General features: G+C 41.8%; 1 long non-coding RNA gene across 1 annotated transcript; it reads right to left on the reverse strand.

Annotated features, from left to right (window-relative positions):
• Positions 1 to 544: 544 nt before the first annotated feature.
• Positions 545 to 5,286, reverse strand: LOC116662683. The gene is made up of 3 exons (XR_004318680.1): positions 5,207 to 5,286; positions 619 to 623; positions 545 to 554 (listed from the first exon to the last, which is right to left on the reverse strand). It is a non-coding gene; the product is annotated as an uncharacterized LOC116662683 (long non-coding RNA).
• Between the last annotated feature and the right edge of the window lie 14,356 nt (positions 5,287 to 19,642).

Raw genomic sequence — 19,642 nt, forward strand, 5'->3', positions numbered from 1 at the left:
TACCTAGAGCTACATGCTAACAAGGACAAAACAAGAAGTCCCAATAATAACTTGGGCGAGCCACAGATGGGTCAGTGGCCTGACTGGAAAATCCTCAACAATAATTCTTATTCCTCTGAGTCATTTAATCCCCACATGATGAGAGGGAACAAAGAAAGCCATGCAAATCAGGAAGATTTTGTAATTTCATATCTGCCTATATTTGTCTGGGCTAAATGCAGCCAAGAGCCTTTTAATATTCTCCCCAAAGGATACTTTGAAAACTCACCAAACAGGAATTACCCTGTAAAAAGGCAGAAATACAATGCCCTGCAAACAATATTTTCTTAGACTTGGTAAACTGCAAATGAAACAAACACACAAAGTAAACCAAACAGTGGCAGAAAAGAATAAGAAAGTAGCCCAGCCTCCTTTACTTGACATTGTGAATGATTTAAATAATGTTTCGCTAGACGCTCCTTGGATAAATACACTGAGAGAATAACAATTTTTTTTGATGTCTGGCAGGATGTTCCAGGTCTTGTTTTAAATGTGTTTCCTCGGTTGTGCTTTTCCTCCTCCTGCGACGCCTTCCCCTCTCCTCCCTCTTACCTGTGTAACCTGATTATACCCTGACACCGATCCTTCCCAGCACAGCTCCCCCACTGCTCAGAGACTCCGAGTGCAGTCGCAGGCATTTCTACCTCTGCACTGACTCACTGAATCTATTCTTCTGCTCAGTAGGACGCCCTGAAGAAAGGTTCTCCAGCAGGGTCTAACAGGATCTTTATGAGTCGGGAGTTTATTTTTCCCTCTTTAGGGGAACCACTTTGCTAGGAGATGACAGAGAAGCTGAGACTCCCTGCATCAGCTTCCCTTCTGGTACCCAACACTAGGGAATTATCATCAAGCCACGACCGGGGAGCACACCCCAGGGAGGACCCCTCGCCAGGCCTTGTAAAACAAATAAGTTTCTTCAAGCAGCTTATCTGCATTAGCAGCACTTGATTCTAGACGGGCTAGTGCACCAACAATTCCTCCTCAAAGAGTCACAGGGGCTGAGGAGAACACACTTCCAACTGCGAAGCAATCAGAGTGCTGCTGAATGGCTGGCTGCTCGCGTGTGGTCCCCGCATTCCCCAGTGGAGTGTGCTTGTGGGTCTGCAATTGGATGAAATGGATTGGGATGAGCGCTATCATTGAGAACTGCCAGCTGTTCTCCTGTTAATAAAGACACTATTTAGCTATTAATATGTCCCATTCTTCCATGTTGTGCCCATTCAAACAAAATATCTTTGTCTGTGAAGGGGGTGGGCCTGCACCTGTTCCTGATTCGGAAATCTGTGGACTATGGAGGACCCTTTGGTACAGCTCCGCAGTGATTGTCGCTTCCAGGCAGCATCTGCTTGTAAAGGAAACAGGGCCACCAGACAGTGGGGTGAAAACAAGAGAAAGCATGGCTCTGGGTTCAACTGAGCTGCTGTTTCTGCCAGTGGTTTTTAGGTAATAAACAGCCTGGTTTATTGGGCAAGTTAAATTTACTTGTAAACAAGTTCCATGTGACTAACGAGCCCTTCTCTTTTGCCCCCGGTTACAGTGTTTTAAACATTCCTGGGTGTGAAGGCAGGATTCTCCTTGGTGATCTCAGTAGGTGACAAAGGTGGCCTAAGGTTGAGGAACCAACAGGAGATACCACTTGCCACAGAAGCAAAACGGCAAAGCATTTTCTTTCTTCCTACCCTCAAGGACTACACTAGGCTCTCCACAGTGCTGTCTGCAAGGAATTTACAATGAAGGTAAAGAGGGAGGACTTATGTACACAGGGAAACATAACCCACAGGAAGTAAGCTATGTCATGTTTCCACTTACATGTGGACAGAAAGGAAACACAATAGGGCTTTGAGTGGGATCTGTCCTAAAATTGCAAGTAAGCAAGTAAGGCCTAAGGCAGAGTCACCAGCTAACCACTATCAGTTGGAGCAAATTTCCCTAGAGTTTATGAAGACGCTGCCCCAGCACTGATAGAATACCACCGCCAGCACCACCACCATCACCATCATCACCTGAGTCCTTTATGAGCACTGGATAAAAGAGAATAGAATCTTAAAAAAAAAAAAAAATGATACGAATGAACTTATTTACAAAACAGAAGCAGACTCAAAGACATAGGAAACAAACTTATGGTTACCAAAGGGGGACAGGGGTGGGGAGGGATAAATTGGGAGTTGGGAATTAGCAGAAACAAGCCAATATATATAAATAGATAAACAAAGTCCTACTAAAAGGGAGCAGGACCCTGTGCCCTTGCCCCTTCCCCTGCCTCTTGTTTACAGAAAGCTCAAGTCCCCCCAAAGGCCTCCCTGAGTCACAGAAGAGTGGGCTCAAGCAGTTGATGAGGACAAGCCTGCAGGCACTGGGAGATGGCAACGACTCTAACCACACATCTCAGTGATTCACTGAGATTATTCCTTCAATTCCCTTTAAAATTTTCATGGCTGAACAGAACCTTTGGAGATTTATGGGGGGGGGGGGGTGCTGGGTCTACTAATTCATTCTGATTAAAAGCAACTTTCCTTTTTGTTACCAAGGCTGTTTTCCCCAGGATCATACCCCGGCCCCTCCCTCAAACAGAAACCAATTACTCTCATCTAAGTCTCAGAAGGCAGCTGCACAGAAGGAACAAGAACGAGTTAGAATCCACCTAGTCCAAAACGGTGGAGGATTTGACTTCCTGTGGACCTTGAGCCTCTCCATATGCTCGCTGTAATACATTAGCATGCTAAATGACACACCCACTAGCACCACAAAAATTGACGATTGCCATGACAACAACAGGAAAAGCCCACAAAAGGACTGAAAAACTCGAAAAAGGACTGACTGGCTCCATCACACCCAGAACGAGGACATGATGGTGGAAGCCTCTCATAAGTCCATGTGGCGAAACCCTGCCCGGAGCGTCCCTACTGCCCATCTTGACTGACAGCTCCCCACTCAAGCACCTCTTCCTTGCTCGAGTGCTTTCCTTCCCTTCTCTCTGCTCAAGCACCTTCTTTCCATTTCCCCTTCTGAGCAATAAAGCGGCTGTTCACTTTGTCCCTCTGCTTCTGCTGTGTGAATTCTTTCACAGCTGGCAGCAAGAACCCACAATTTGGTGGTAGGAGACGTACTTGGATGTAGAGACAGTGCCCTTTCTGGGCTACAGATTTGGAAGGGCTGGCTTGAAGGGTATAGAGGGACCGTAAGATGAACGAGCACCAATCATGTTTTTTATTTTCTGTATTTTATAATGCTTTGCCATCTTAAAAATCCTGCTGGCCAGGGAGAGACTGCTCCTCCCAGGACTAGCCAATTCTTAGGGAAAGCAGAGGGTTGGGAGCACAGCTTTTGTAGGCAAACCAACCAACCCCAAACCCCAACCACCTCCTTTATCTAACTCTCACAGACAAGCCAACATTTCCGCTGCCATAAATCAACGCAAGACCAAATACCAGATGACTAAGACTCCCACACTGGCCCAGCGTCCACCACTTATCCTGCTCTGCCTTGTCTTACTTCCCAGAGAAACCCCCAAAAAAGTTCTGGCCTAAGCTTTCCCCTCACTCCTATTTCTGCCTCCTGACCAAAACCTAGTGCTTCCCCATGTGCCCCTGCATGGCACAGTGTACCCTCTTCTCTCAGGAAATGTTAGAAATTAATTCTTCTTTCAATGACATCGATCTCTGTGTGTCATGACTCAGTTACCAATATAAGTTAAACTGCTGCCCCTTTGAGACCAGGTGCTCTGGAAGGAGCCTCAGCAAGGACAGAGGAAGACTTCAAAGGCTCTGTGGCTCCCCTAGGGTGAAAAAGGGTGAGAGATCATTGAGTCAGTAGGTCACAAATGAAGCTGGAGGCTCAGCTGTGCCTCCCTGGGGTGTCTTTGGTGACAGAGGGCCTGACAGGATCTCAGCATTCCCTCAAAGCAACTACATTCATCTACTGAAGACCACTGTGTCAGCAGAGGCCACCAGCAGCAACTGGAACTAGGTAACACCAGAGTTTGGGAAGCATGGTGTTAGAACAGAATAATTATCAAAAAGTACCAAGTGGATGTCTAAGAATCCGAGTTTGAATCTGCATTCCACATACTGCATAAATATGAACAAGTTACATAGCTCCTTTACATAAAATAACCTACATATAAAGCAACTACAGTAGGTATTTAATAAGTGCTAGTTTGATTCCCCTGAAGAATTTCTTCTGAGAATGGATTTTTTTTAACCAGCTCTAAGACATTCAACCTGAATTATTAGTTTCAGATATAATACTGTCTGATTAGATCCTAAAGGCTCTTGACCCTTTGTTCAGAACTTTCCCAATAGCAGAAAAATATCTACTAATTCTCATGACAAACTGCTGTCCAACGTGCCCTCCTCCTCTGTACTGTAGTTTTCTGCAACAGATATTTATTCAATATTTCTAAACAGCCATTGCCTGGCATGAACTGGATAGAAGAGAGAGAAATAAAAGGAAGAAGGAAGGGTGTGTAGACTGAAATACTGACAATTTAGTAAGTTCATTATCATTATTAGAGGTGAATATTATCCAACGCTTGGACATGAATCTCTGGTGGTGAAATATACAAAAAATAGTCCTGCCCTTGCTTTTTTTCTCTCTCCTCAAATTTCAGGTTTTCATTGTTTACACTTCAAAAAAATACCCCAACTTGAATGAAGACTAAAGCTTTCAGACCCAGGAGTCATTGTCTCAGCACTTGCTCTGATAATATTCTATGGGCCCTTGCAGGAAGGGTAGCAGTTCCTGATTTGAAATTCTTTCCATTGTATTAGTGCAGTCTAAATTTTACTACATATTCCTGGTTATTAACCTAACTGGATAATCTTGATATTTACTTAATATTTAATTCTTTAGCATCTCTTCACATACCCAAACAAAAATACAGCTACTGATTTTAACTCTTTACTCCTCCTCAGGTCTTCATTTTTTGTAATTTCAACTATCAGTGCTGAATTCAGTTATCTTTAAATAGGGCATCAGTAATTATACAAATAATGATACACATACCTTCCTAAATTTCCAACATATAGTAAGTATGCTATTTGTTTAATTCACTACTCATTAATTCATTTATAAGAATATGATAGAATATAATGGATAAAGATGCTTCTTGACTTAAATTTGGGCCAATCTCATTCTCCTAGCCGACCCCATGCTCTGAGGCCACCACTCTCCCTTCTGACTAAGATGGCCTGCACTCTGCCTACAGAATGTGCATCTCCTAGGCACCTCTGTTGCTCTCTCTGCCTTCTGACACTACCTGCACTTAGTTAGTAGAGTATGTATCTCTCTGAATAAATCTACTTTTACTCAAATAAAATAAAATAAAACCAAGGAGAAGAAAACACAGTATTAAGCAAAAAGCCCAATGTTCAGTTGTAATTTCCTGAAGAAAGAAACACTGAAACTTGTTCCTCTGATGCAGAATTTATGAATAAGATAGTATAATGCAAAACTCTTAAATCATTGATATACTTGTTAACTAAATGAAGGTTATTCCAAGACAAATGCTACTCAAAACAGAGAAACTGATTTTAAAACAAGAGCACAAATAAAAGGTTTCTTATGATCTCTAGTAAAGTGATATTAAACCAAAAGTCCTTAAGTGTTTTCCTTGGATAACCTCATTGAGAAAGTAAAGGAGAAAAAAAGTCTATTGTCGAATAAATATGCAAAAAGCTACGATTTCTCATCTTTGGGATTCAAAATGACTATCAGCAAATTAAGGCTTAGAGAAATCCTGCAGTTAGAACAAACAAATCAAACTGGTTGATATTGTTTTTATTTTCCATACTTGAGTACTTTTTTTCTGGTAATACTTAGTGATATTCAACATCTGGGACATACTTCGTTAAGAACATTGCTCTCTTCCGTAAGACATCATTGGATTTTAGCAACAAAATGACATGTCTTATGCAGGCATAAGACAAAAATAATCATTTTGACCTCAAACAAATCAAAATAAATATTTATAAAACTTACCCTTAAAGAAAGGTGATCTAATCTTCCAGTGGTATTTTTTTATATCAACCACATTCTTAATCACTACTTCTAGAATACTACCTTGCACTTGGTCATTTTTCAGTAAATACTTATTTAGTGGAAAATACTTCTGAAAATCTAAGAATATTTCATCTTTATATCTCACAGAGAAATTCCAATTTTTCTAGAGTTTTCCAACTTAGGTCAGTGGTGATATTGGAAAAAGGATCTGGAATGAGGCAAAATCAATTAAAAGTTTGGGAAAGTGTAGTAAATGTTGAAGAGATAGACTACTCATCTTGGTGACAAGTTAATACACGAGGGGTGAGTATGTGATAAATACTGCAACCCCATATTAACTCAAACCTTTGTCAATTCTCTAGCAAACCTGATTGCTCTCCTTCGCAACACGTTCTATCCTATTCATCCAAGACATATTACCTGTACTGCAGTCATTGCAACTGCATGCAGTGATATCCTATAATTTCATAAACACTTCATTCATGCTGCTACAGGTGGGGTGCTATGGTAAGACGCTGAAAGCACAGGATTTAATCTCCGAAAAACGAGAGAAAGACACAGAGCTGGAAGCAATGTGCAAGAGGAACTGAGAGAAGACTGTGGAATCAGATGGCATGAATTTGAATTTTGGCCTTGATGATTACAAGGTGCATGATTTTGCACAATTTACTTTATTCTGCTCACATTAACTTTCCCTGTCTGTAAACACCACATCCAATAAAACCTGCTTCACACAGGGTTTATGTGAAAGCCAGATGACAGCATACACATGCTTAGCACTGTGCTATGCACTTGACAGGCCCAACAAATATTTGCAACATTCATTAGGTGTTCAATGAATGAAAACATTATCATATGATAGCCCTAGAGTACAGGGGCCAACAAATTTCTATGTGCACTCAGATGAAGGACCAATTTATTCTACCTGAAAGGGACAGGCTCAGGGAAGGTTTCTCAGAGTTTTTGCTAGGCCTTGGAGTAAGAGTCATAGAGAGAGGTGGGTGGGGGGTAGGACACTGCCAATCAAGATAAGGGCATGAGCAAAATCAGATGATGGGAAACAGCATGGCACAGTTCAAGAAAACAGTCAGGTAGTGTGTTGATTTCCTAAGGCAGCTGCAACAAAGTAGCACAAACTGGATGGCTCAGAACAAAAGAAATGTATTGTCTTCCAACTCTGAGGCTGTAGGTCCAAGATCAGGGTGCCAGCAAGGTTGGTTTCTATTCTGAGGCTTCTTCTTTTGGCTTATAGGCAGCCACCATCTTGCTGTGTGTTCACATGACCGTTTCTTTGTGTGAGCATGGAGGGGAGGGATAGGAGAGGGAGAGAGGTGGGGGAGAGGGGAAGCGGGGAGAGAGCACAGCAAGAGAGCTCTCTGGTGTCTCTTCTTAAAAGGACATTAATCCCATGGTGAAACATCACTCTCATGACCTCACCTAACCCTAATTACCTCCCAAAGGTCTAGTCTCCAAACACCAGCACATTGGGTGTTTAGGAGTTCAACATGAATTTTGGAGGGACACATTCAATCCATACCACGTTTTACATATATTTTGTTAAAGATTCAAAAAATTTAAGATGAAAAGATGAAAGAATCTACTCTGCATTCAGATTTAGGTTGCCAGACTAAATACAGGACACTCATTACACAAATTTCAGATAAACAACAAATGAATTTTAGTATAAGAATGTCTAATAAGTAAAAAGTGAATTGTTATTTATCTGAAACTCAAATTTAACCAGGGATCCTGTATATTTATTTTCTGAATATGAGAACCCATAGGTTCATTTAAAAAAAAAACCCAAATATTTCCTAACGCAATAAGACCTCTATATATTTGGGACAAGCAACATAAATGCTAAAAAAAAAAACCAAAAAAACCAAAAAAAAAAAAAACCACTCATTGTTTATGTGAAATTGAAATGTAACTGGCCCTGTATTTTTATTTGGGAAATCTGGCAATCCTAATTGGGATGATTTGCTGATCATTAGGCTTGTAAGTAATGAAACGTAATAAAGAAAAATTGCAAAAGACATAAGTAAAAAAGAGAATTCACTTTCCCAAATAAAAATGATAAGCTCTCTGCTGGAGCCCCAGCCAGAAAGCATTGTATCTTACCCTCTTTCTCTAGTACCTCTGAAAGCACTGGAAAATTATCATCAAATAAGTATTTTTTATAGTTCCCAAGGACTCTGAATATGAATAGATCCACATAGAAATCCCAAGTGCAACCTCCCAGGTTCTAGAAGTCTCCAGACCTGCAATCTGAATTTGATGCAAAGGGCCCTGGAGTTCGGATCCTAACAGTGGAAGATTCACATGTTGAACCCGATTGGCCCACAGCCCCCAGAGCCAGTGCACTGTGATTTGTACCAGAAGGAAAATGGGGCAGTGCCTCTGACACACGGTTGACAGAGGAGGACACGGTCAGCCTTGACTCCCTCACTCTCCACCCACAGAGCCCCCTACTCCCATTTTCTTCTTGCCTTTGCTCTGGCCCTAGTCTCCTGCCACTTGCTGTGATGGGTTTCTTTATTTTGCTGCCTAGCTTGTACACAGGAAAGGAAGTCCTCATGGGAAGTACCACCAAGAGATTTCTACCCTCCAGCTGGAGGAACCGCTCCGCAGCGGTTGGGGCCTGCCAGAATCCGGCCCGTGCACAGTTCCTTTCACTAACTTCCCTGGGCTGACTCTTCCTCGCTCTTCTCCCGTCTGTGCACTGCCACATGTTCACTTGACACATTTTCTCCTTACATTTAAGCCTCTGAGATCCAGTCACACTCCAATACTAGAGCTTAATGCAGCTGATGAAATGTTTGTTTTAGACAAGATTCTGGTTGAAACCTTGAAAAAGCCACAGAAACCTTTTCTTGTCCATTATCTACTTAAGTGATTCTGCTCTCGCTGAGATGGCCTACATTAAGATAAGCACGAATGAGGCTTTTATGACTTCATTGGGAGCACTCCCCACCCATGAAAATCTCCTAGGTGGCCTGGATCTCCCCTCTACCCACTCCTACACCTTTAAACAGATGATGGTGAGGAGGATGGCGGCAAGGGGTAGTTCTAATGAGTATCAGTGCCCACTCCTTTATTTAGTTTCTTGCATATTAAGTTTTCTCATTTTTCTATACTAATACCTTTTAGTCCAGCACTTTCTAAGTACCTGCCACGCAGTAGGTTTCCAATATTTTATTCCCTTCACTGTAAGCAGGCACTGAGTGAAGTATATCCAGCTTTCAAGTAAGTGTAAGCCCCAAAATACCCCAAAAAGGGGACTCCATGAGGAGGGACTGATAGCGGTTCTTTTGGTGTATGTTTCCAGTAAGTCCTGGGAATTTTTTCCTGATTATAATACGACCAAAGAAAAATCAGATCATTGCCTCACCAAGCACATGAGATCAGTGCCCAGTGAAGATGATGAACTTCATACAATAACGACAGCCCAGTGGTCAATACAGTCCTGGGATATATATGAATAAGGTCAATATACTCTCTAACTCCACTAAAGTAGAATCTTCAAAACAGAATTATGAAATACATAAATACAGCCTCCCTAACAGGTGGGTGTTTTTAAAAAGATTAACAGACTAAAATCACTATGGGAACATTATGGATTTCCTTCCCTGAATCTGTGTCTATTTAAATGGCTATTCCCCTGAAGAGAAATCTTTAGGAGTCCTCCTTCCCAGAAAAATAGATCCACTGATCCTTTGAAGACTAGTTCCAGGATCCTATGAAACTTGTCTATTCTTGTATTTAAGTCATTCAAGCTTCACTCCTTATCACTGAGCATTTTTTTTTAAATCTCATCAGAATGTTCCCAAATTGGCTCTGTTGGTAAACTGATTCATAGAAGGCAAAAGCTTTTAAATAGATGTGACAAGACAACTTCCTTAGCAAAGTCATTAAGATAAGAGACCTCAGCAGGGTTGGAAGTTATTCAGATTAGACACAAAGCCTGCTGTGTGAGCCACAGTTTTTCTCTTCTTGTCTCCCTTTCCACCTCACTTTTTGGGGAGGGGGTATCTTTTACTAAATGTCATTCAGTATAACAAATCACCACTTTGCCACAAGTAAAGTAGGACTCTGGCAGTGTGCAAAACCGTTTCACTTGCAGTATTATAAAACATTAAACATGGAAATGTAGCCTGAGGAAAAAAATTCATTATAAGTTCGGAGGTAATTTTCGAGACAGAGACTATTAAAGACAATCTCTTTCTGGAGAGTCTGATGACAGCAGTAATGGAAGAACTGGGTTAAGACTGGGTGCAGGTACCATTGTTTGCCCAAGATAAAGATGCGAATGACACTCTCTAAAAGCACATATGTGCTTCTTTAGACAATATTTTGTGGCTGCAGAATTTTCATGCTAACAAAAGACATCTGTTCAAACTTCACTGTTACCAGTTGATGACCTCAAAATCCGTTGTTAGTCTGAATTCAAAAGAATCAACAGAGTTTATCCTGTGGGGCTTATAGGCAATAAAGTTTAAGGGACAATCTGAGTAGGGAGAAAATTGTACAAGCCAAATTATGGTATTATTTAGGAGGCAAAATACAAAAGGGGACTGCGAACTTCAAAGTCTCTGCCCAGCTGTTCAGAACTTCCTCTCCATATATAATTCATTCATGCAACTCCACACATCATTACAGGCAATTTGCATGAAATTTGATGTTATGATTAAACAATGCTGACAGTAGAACTTTACAGCCTCAATGCTGCTTATTAAACTGGAAAAGTAACCTAGGTTTGAGAAAATAACTTATTTGTTCAAAACTCATCCATTATACTGTTCTAGCTCTTTTGAGTATTCTAACCTGTTGAAAATTGGCTTAGTTTCATTATGAAAAGAAGACTCAGTCCATGGAAAGCATAGGCAAGTCTTCCCAGACCACATGATTTTCCTCTCCCAGTAAGATCACCTTCGGAGTGGACCTGGTGCTAAGGATGAGCGTTCAGATCCAGGCAGGAGGCAAAACATGATGACAAGGATGAAACAAAGGGCAAACCAATGCAAACAGCCAGGTTTTCCTCGGAAGACTAATAAATGCTCTTTTTTGGTTTCCATATTGCATCATCTACACTGAGAGCAGGCATCATGACACTTGAAAGAAAGCATGACCTATTTTTCTTTCATGACATTTGACACCTTGGAAGAATTTGAAATGTTCTTTATCCAAAGGTCACAAAAAGCCAGTCCACAGGCCAAATGTAACCTCCAATATGTTTTCTTGACCTCATAAAATTATTTTTATAGGTATAGCAGGTATTAATTGCAAACTTTAAAAATGATGAGATCCCATATATAAACATTTATGTCCACCTCCTTTTGAATACTCAGAGGTAGGAGTATAACATCTGAGGCCGAGTCGTTTTATCCCCTTCAGATCTAGCATGCCAGTTTGCCAAAAGTTTCCATCCGGCCTGCAAGTTTCTCTTACATACTTAGCCAACCTGGATCCTGTGGAGATATTTGACTTTCTGACTCTCTGTTGCCCAGCCCACTAATTTTTCAGATGAGAGATCCAACACTCAGAGAAGATCTGTCCAAAAAATACCAGAATCAGGCCCAGAACCTACTTCTTTCCACTGTAACCCTCTACCTCCCCTGATTATGATTCCAGAATACTGATTAAAGTGGCACATTTTAATTACAATAACCACAACTATGAAAAACACCTTTTTTCAATGAACAAACTCAAGGGGTTATAAGAAGATATAAAATGTAAGAAAGAAACTCAACCTCAATATTGGTGAACACATTGACTGATGAATTTTAAGAGTTTTCACAATATTTTTAAGCAATGCAATATGTCAAATAAAGCCATATTTAGGGCTAACCAAATGGCAGGTAGAAAGATGTAGCAGCCAAATTATGATATTATTTAGTAAGTGGGACTCAAGAAAACCAAGAACTTCGATGTTTCTGCTCAGCTGTTTAGAGCTTCCTCTCTCTATAATTAGCAGTGTGTTGATTACAATTTGAGAAAAAATGGAAACTAATCTTTTATCTGAATTCAGTTTGGTTTTACCCAATAGGGTAGATTCTGCCTTTGTCTCAGTTTTAGACAGATTCCTGTTACCATGGCGTATTAAGCCAGATAATTGTGAAAAGCCTTTGATTGTTGAAATCAGATTAAAATTTTACAAAGAATACTGTAAATGTTAGATGAAGATTACTGTTTACAATGGACTGCTAAGAGTTCTTTCTAAAGCTGTATGTCCCTGGATCAACACCCCCAGCTACACCTGTCCAGCTCTACCCTTTCTTTCAGTCTGATGTAACCATGGATGAAATCTTGGAGAACTACCAGGTTTCTCAAGTCCAAGGAAATCAATAATCACTGAATCCTTCTAACTTTGAGAAGACCCATTCTGCCTTTATTCCCACAATGGAGTCACCATCTGCAAAATCAACACTCTGCATTAAATAGGTGTCTCCTGCTTTCTTATGCAACACAATCCCAATATGCCAGGGCTTAACAATCAAGCACTAAGATGTTGCCATAAAGTTCATACTTTTATTGCCTGCCTCCTCTTGCCAAGTCTGACATCACACTGCCTTCCCTACGTGTTGTCAGGAGGGAATAGTGAAATGATGGGACTACAAGGGACAGAGATTCAGAGGAACTGGGAGGTTGGCATTTAGGCAGAGACTCCACAAAAAGTGCTGGCCCTCACCCAGAATTTCTACTTCCCTGCTCTGACCACCAGAACCACATGCACACAACTCCATCTGTCTGTTAACTCAGAATCCACACTTCATTCAGCTTTGCAAATCATGAAGTTGCTATGGCCCAGGATTCTGAGATTGGAATATTACAGTTTACTCATTTATAAAATGAGCTTATCCTGATCACTAAGATCAAAAGACGAAAGTTCTAAAATCTTGTGAGTTTTTACTTAGCAAAATCCTACTAATTCAGAAATGTATCACCTTGACATTGTGAAGAAGATGCAGCTGTGCAGGATGATAGTCACCTGAAGGAAGGCTACAGTTTCTCTTCTGACCGTGACTTTCAGAGATTATGGCATCTTTTCAGGTCATCTCAACAAACTGTTTTTAGCCTTGTCAGCTCCTGGGGGGCATGGGCATGCAATCAATCATTTCACAAATATTTGAAGAGATAACACCTGAACTGACAGACAAATATTGTATCTAGGCAAAAAAAGGAGTAAATGCAAAGACCCTAAGACTGAAGGCTGGCATGGCGGAAGAGTCTGGAGAACATAGAGCAAGCCAGTATTTGTAGGGAAGCAAAGTGGGAGATGAGGCACAGCAGGAGGCCAGGATCAGAGCATGTAGTCCAGGCAAAGACTTCAGATTTCATTCTGAGCACAACTTAGATTTTATCCCACGTGTCCGCTGGAGAATTGGAGACAAAGAGCACCTAATTTGACAAGATTGATGGGGGTGAGGAGACCGGAATGAACTGCAGAAATTGATGGCAAAGCTGAGTCTTAAAGGATTAACATGTTTTAGCAGGAGAAAAGAGAGTAGGTGAAAAAGTTGGAAAGCAAAAGGAAAATAGAAAGAGAGAACGTAATTGAGGTAGAGGAAATCCCATGAATAAAGACACGGGATTCCCGTGGTGTTTGGGGGAAGCCATAAGGGGTTTGAGAGTTGCTAGAGCATAAAATAGGAGACAGGACAAGCAGTATTTGAGACCAGGGAAGTGGGCAGGTGCTAGAAACGTTAACATTACAATCACAGCCACTCAGATATATAAAGCATGTTTCCTTATACGTGCTAAGATTCTCTATTTTATTAGACTACACTTGTGGCCAGAGGGTGTACCATCTTAGGCAACCCGCTTCACCTCTCAGCACCTAACAAAGAGCTAGTAGATATTCAATAAATATTTGTGGCTTGAGGACCATTAAGTAAACCTCACTGACAAATTCTACTCATTTCTACCAAATATATTACCAGGGTTTTCACCAAGTCAGGTAGATCAAGACAACTTGTAGGCACTGATAATTGCTGCTTAGCATTCACAGTGAAGCAGTGTTCAAAGGACCCCATCACCTCCCCTATTTCTGACATATAAAGTTAACAAAGCATCCAATTTGTTAAGATGACTTGTCTTGCTTGAGTAACGCTTTATTACTTTACCTGAAGTGCAAAGCAACTTCCTTAGGGAAGATTTCACAGGAAATAACAATAACTTATATATAAAAGCTTTATAGTTTTCACTGTGCTTTTACATATAAAATGTTTTATCCTCATAGCAACTCTTCGAGTTAGGCAGGTTAGATATTATCATTCTTCATTTCACTTTTATGAAAACTGAGACTCAGTGAGGTCACACAACTAATACACTAGAGCCAGGATTAGAAGTGAGGCTTCTAACACTTACATTTTTGTCACCATGGGTTTTCTATGAAAAATAATTTTAAGACAGGCAAATGCATAATAATTTTATTATTTCAGTAGAAAAAAAGCATGAATTTGCCATAAACTAATCTTTTGCATCAAAGATCTGTTTTATCTGTTCTTCCATTTCTTTACTGAACAAATATTAATCCAATGCCTACTAGGTATCAGCTATTTTTTAATCACTGGGGATATACCAAATCAAACAAAAATCCCTGACCTCATGTTGTTTACATTCCAGTGGGAGAGGAAGAGTAATCAAGTAAATTACATAGAATATCAGATGACAAGTGTTCTGGAGGCTAATGAGGCAGGGAAGGGAGATGAAAGCCATAGAGTGAGTGGGTATAGTTTAAACAGGATGGTCAGGAAAGGCATTGCTGAGATGACGGCGAGCAAAGGTCTGTGAAAGGTGAAACAGAGCCCAGCAGATAGCTGGGGGAAGAGACTCCAGGCAGATAAAACAGTAATTGTTAGAGCCCTGACATGGTAGAAGGCCTTGCTTACTGGAGGAACAGCAAGGGGTTCCATGTGGCTGGAGCAGAGGGCAAGTCTGGGCGGAGATGGAGTTAGTTGATGACATGTGTGCTGGGGATACGGAAGCCAATGGAGGGCTTTGAGCACAAGGGTTTTGACATCACTTGTTTTACCCTTTAAACAGACTATTCTGGCTGCTGTGGGAAGAACAGATTATATGGAGGAGGTGGTGGTAATGACAGACAGCAAGTCACATATAGCCATGGCTGCAATAATCCAAGTCAGAGATGACATCGGTAGAGTCCCAGGTGGTACCAGTGGAGGAGGTAAGAAGTTTCTGGGTTGAGGATATACTTTGAAAGAGAGGCCATAAGGACTTGCTGAAGGATTAAACATGAATTGTGAGAGACAATGTTTTACAGTCTCTACCATGTGCCAGGACCTGGTTAAGCAATGCGAATTCAATGATGCTTTGGATAGACATGGTTCTAATCTTTGTTGAGTAATTCGACAAGGGACCACAACTGATCAAAATGACCTCATCTGCTTCAATGTGTCCTGTAGCCACAAGTCACACTGATCACCCATCACTCCAGGCCTGAGCAGGTCAACTGTTTTTCTTGGGCCTCAATTTCTTATAGGAAACTGAGAAAACAAACAACCAAACTAAGATGCTTTTTCAGCTTCAATACTTTACAAGTTGGTGCATCTAAAACTGAATGGGGGAGGGCTCTCTTGTTCATTATCTTCTATGAGAAAGGACTCCATTTTTTAAGGGAATATAATCTCACCCAAAATTGGAAATGTTGGAATTAGGGACTATGAGGAACTTCCCCTACATCTGTGCTCTCTCCTTGAAAGCACATGTTTGCCAACACATCTGTCATAGACTCTGAACTGCAGCCAATAACCTGCTAAAATGCTACCTCCAACGTACAGAAAAAATGAGACCCAAGAGAGTTCTACCTTGGGGGAAAACCGTGGCTGCCTTTTTAGGGTGCAAAGGATGGCAGTGAAGCAGAAGGCTTGGCTCTGTTGTCCCCCAGCAGAGATTTCAAGAGCCGGGTGCAGAGCCCCATCCTGAACTTGGCCACTCTGTGTCCTAGCTGCCAAAGGGCTTTGTTTATATCTCATGGTCTCACTATTTACCATCGCTCCTTCTTTCCCTTTGTTGGCTCAAGGCAGAAACCTACTCAGACTGTGGGTGATAGATAGGTGAGTTCTAACCATCACATTCTCTTTTGCACCGTGGCTGAAGTCCAGCTAGGGAAACAGGAACAGAGCTACTACCCAGATGGAGACCAGGAAGACAATGACTCAGTGACTTCCTCCCACCAGTTGGAGCTCTGCCCAAGGAGATGCACAAGGACCGAATGCTCGCCTGCTCCCTGCTTTGTTCCCCGCTGTTCACTCTTCTCACTGCTTCACTTCTCGCAGTGCGACCCTGCCTGTCGCTAAGGTCCCTACCTTCCCCTCTAGGTTGATGGATGATTCCACCTCTCCGCACCTCTAACCACAGCCAAGCCCCTGAATGAGTGTAGTTTTTCTCTACTTATCCCTCTCTCCAACTGGCCTCATACACAAAACCTGGAAAAGAGACAATGCTTAAAAAAAAATTAAATTTTTTCATTAAGTTTCTGTTTATAGAATCCTGTGACGCCACCCATTTTGTTTCCAAGAAGATTTTTACTATGGGAAAAATTTGTCCCAGGACACACTGAGTCCCCAGACCCATAGCAGGCTTAGTGCTGCTGCACCCCAGCCCCCCACCACTCCAGGCCTCCAAAAATTGGTTTTCTGCACTCCATTCCCTTGGCCTTTGTCTTGTCTGGTTTCTGTTCTTATTTTCAGGTGTCCAGGGAGTATTTCTTCTCCTCTCTCCTCTCCCCTACAAATATATACTTATTTTGAACTTCCCCACCTGTATCCTCTTACTAGATTCTGTGCTTAAGATGTGTGGACTGTCTGATGCAAATCCAAGGTGACTTTATACAATCCTGTATTACTTCCAGCAGCTGGGCAGTTTTTAATTTTTATTACTTTTTTTCTGGATGTGTTTATGAATGTTTGTGTGTGGGAGGAGGTGGCTATTATTTTTAAATAAAAAAAAATCTTCTCTAGCACTGCATAGCCCTTGCCAGAGGAAGTCACACCCTGGCTACCTCTCTACCAAAAAAAGCTACCCCACTACTCCTTGCACTGTGGCCAGAGTCAGCATGTGGCACTGGCCTGGGACCAAGAGGGCTCTGCTACTGGCAGGGACGTGGCATTAGGCTGAGGGGGCTCAGAATTCGCTCATCACACTTTCTCAGGAAAGCTCGTCCAAATTCCTTTCCCTGCTCCGTACATTCCGTTATAGTCAAAGCCAGCAAGTATCTCATAAAATGGAGATTTTTAAATACTCTTAAGACTACAGGATTGTTTTCTCATGACTGAATTTGTAAATTATGGGGCAGGAAAGGAGCTGGCAGCTTTTCATGTGCACAGAAACGTGTGGTCATGCCTCTGGGATTAGGAAATAAAATGAACACTGGCAACCAGTTCTCCAGGTGGAGGTGAGGAGAGAGAGAAGATTTGAGGGGTTCTTTGCCAAATCGTGGTTCTGACTTGCCAAGATCTTCCCGGAGATCTGCTTTTCTGAGAAGGTCCAGGATCCAAATGGCACCAGCCAGATGTGAGAAAGCCCTCCTGCCCAAGGCCCCTCCCCTGGCTGAGAACTGGAAGGGCAAGTCCACCTGGCAGCGTGAAAACAGAGGTCCTTCTCTCTGCCTGGAGCTTTATGAGTTGGCAGCTCCGGAAAAGCCTCCCTTTGATCTTGAGCTTTGAAGGGATCAAACAAGCTGCTTTAATGGGTGGGAATGCTGCTCTGAAAATCCTACCTTTTGTCAGTAAAGCATTCCTCCTTCTCCTCCTGGGGCAGGTGCGATGGGAGGATGGAGTCTGCTTTCCAGGCCCTGCGCCAGATGTTCCTTCTCGCAACAAGTAGAACAAAGGAGTGAAAGTGAGATCAGGGCTGCAACTGACAAGGCCTCATCCACAAATGAGATCTGCTGGGTTGGGGAGTTAGTTCTTGAGGTGTTCCTTCCTGAAACCTGCTTTAAGGACGCTGCATTTTACAAAGGCCAGAAATCAGCTGCTTTGGTGTTAACCGTACTGATCACTCCTCGGGATTTTGAGATCTTGTTTGGAAGAGGGCTCACCTTGAAGCAATGGGATTTGGGCTAACATCCTTTGATTTATGAGATACGTTTCCAACCCTTTTCAGCCTAGGATCCCAGACTCCTTCTGAATGCCAAAACAGCCTTTAAATAACCACTTTTCCGCCCCAAACTGTACTGCTACTATGACAGCAGAAAGAGAAAAAGAAAAATTGGATAATGGTTTAATTCCTAAGGACTATTCCAACACAACTATAAGGACAGGCTGTTAAAATCTCACATCAGATAGATACTTAACACATTTCCAAAGCTCACCTGAAATAAGCAAATCCAGCACACTTTCTAATTTCTGGGTAAATTTAACACTGTTTCCTTATAAATGTTTTCCAGAAATTGCTGCCAATACCTTTAGAGACGAGATACCAGTGATTATGTCCCCAAATGATTCCATAACTGTTCAAGCTAACAGTGATGCTCATATTTCATTAAGCCTTCTGTGGAACTGGATCTCCCAGGGTATACTGTGCAAATCCCCAGTCCCAGGAGATGCTCCTTGAAGAAAGAACACCATAGCCAAAGGACTTAGGGAAACATCTGAGTACCACAATTACTTCCTGATCATCTCACTGTGCATAAAATGTAGTCTCTTAGAAGAAACGTGTTAAATATCATTGAGCCCATATATGCCTAAATTATCTGACCGGGGAAATGTGCTCCAAAGAATAATCACCATCCTATGGAACCGACTCTTGGGGGAACACACTATGAAATATTCTGCCTTAGAGCATGAACATGGGATATTCCTGGAGCACTTTCTCAGCAGATTCCCAGGCCCCTCTCTGTGGATCTGATGTGGTAGAGGTGGAGTGGGGCCTGGGAACCTGAATTTTAACACGGATTCCTGGTAATTCTTATCAATGGGGTAAAGTTGAGAAATTCTGGCTTTCTGCATACCCCTCCTCTCCACACACACTCTCCCCCCATCTCACACAAACGCACATAGATGTATGCTAGTTAAAAAAGTCACCTTGAAACATACAACGCCCTGAATGTAACAGAGATGATTTCTTCCTGGAATAAGAATAACACAGGCAGTGGCATTCTAGCTCAAGTCAAAAAGCATATAAAGTCAGTTTACCTGTTTATTGACCCGCCTCTAAGAATAAGGAGCTCCAGCCTGTGAAAGAGCCGGAGGTGGTACAGGATGGTGGGTCAGCTCACAAACCTGGCATGCAGCCACCTGCGCTTGTGATCCTTGCTCTGCTACCCTATGTTTCCCAAGCCTCAATCTCCTCATCTGTAAAATCAGGGCTGAAAAAAATAATAGTTTTCTAGCCTAAGGTATTAGAAGAGATGAAACTAGACAACATAGGTTTAACACCTGGCATGTTATAACTGCTTAATAAATATTAGCTATTATGTTGAAGCAGATTGGAGGAAGCACACAGATACATGAAAAAAGCAGGGAGAAAGAGTGGAGAAAAGGTCTATCCTGGGACATCTGGAAAATCATCGCTGAGGAAGACTCCTCTGAGTGAAACAGCACAAGCACGAACCTTGATAAGCGCGCTTTTTGCCTTCTCT

This window comes from Camelus ferus, chromosome 3 (genome assembly GCF_009834535.1).
Source record: "Camelus ferus isolate YT-003-E chromosome 3, BCGSAC_Cfer_1.0, whole genome shotgun sequence".
NCBI classification, from domain to species: Eukaryota; Metazoa; Chordata; class Mammalia; order Artiodactyla; family Camelidae; genus Camelus; species Camelus ferus.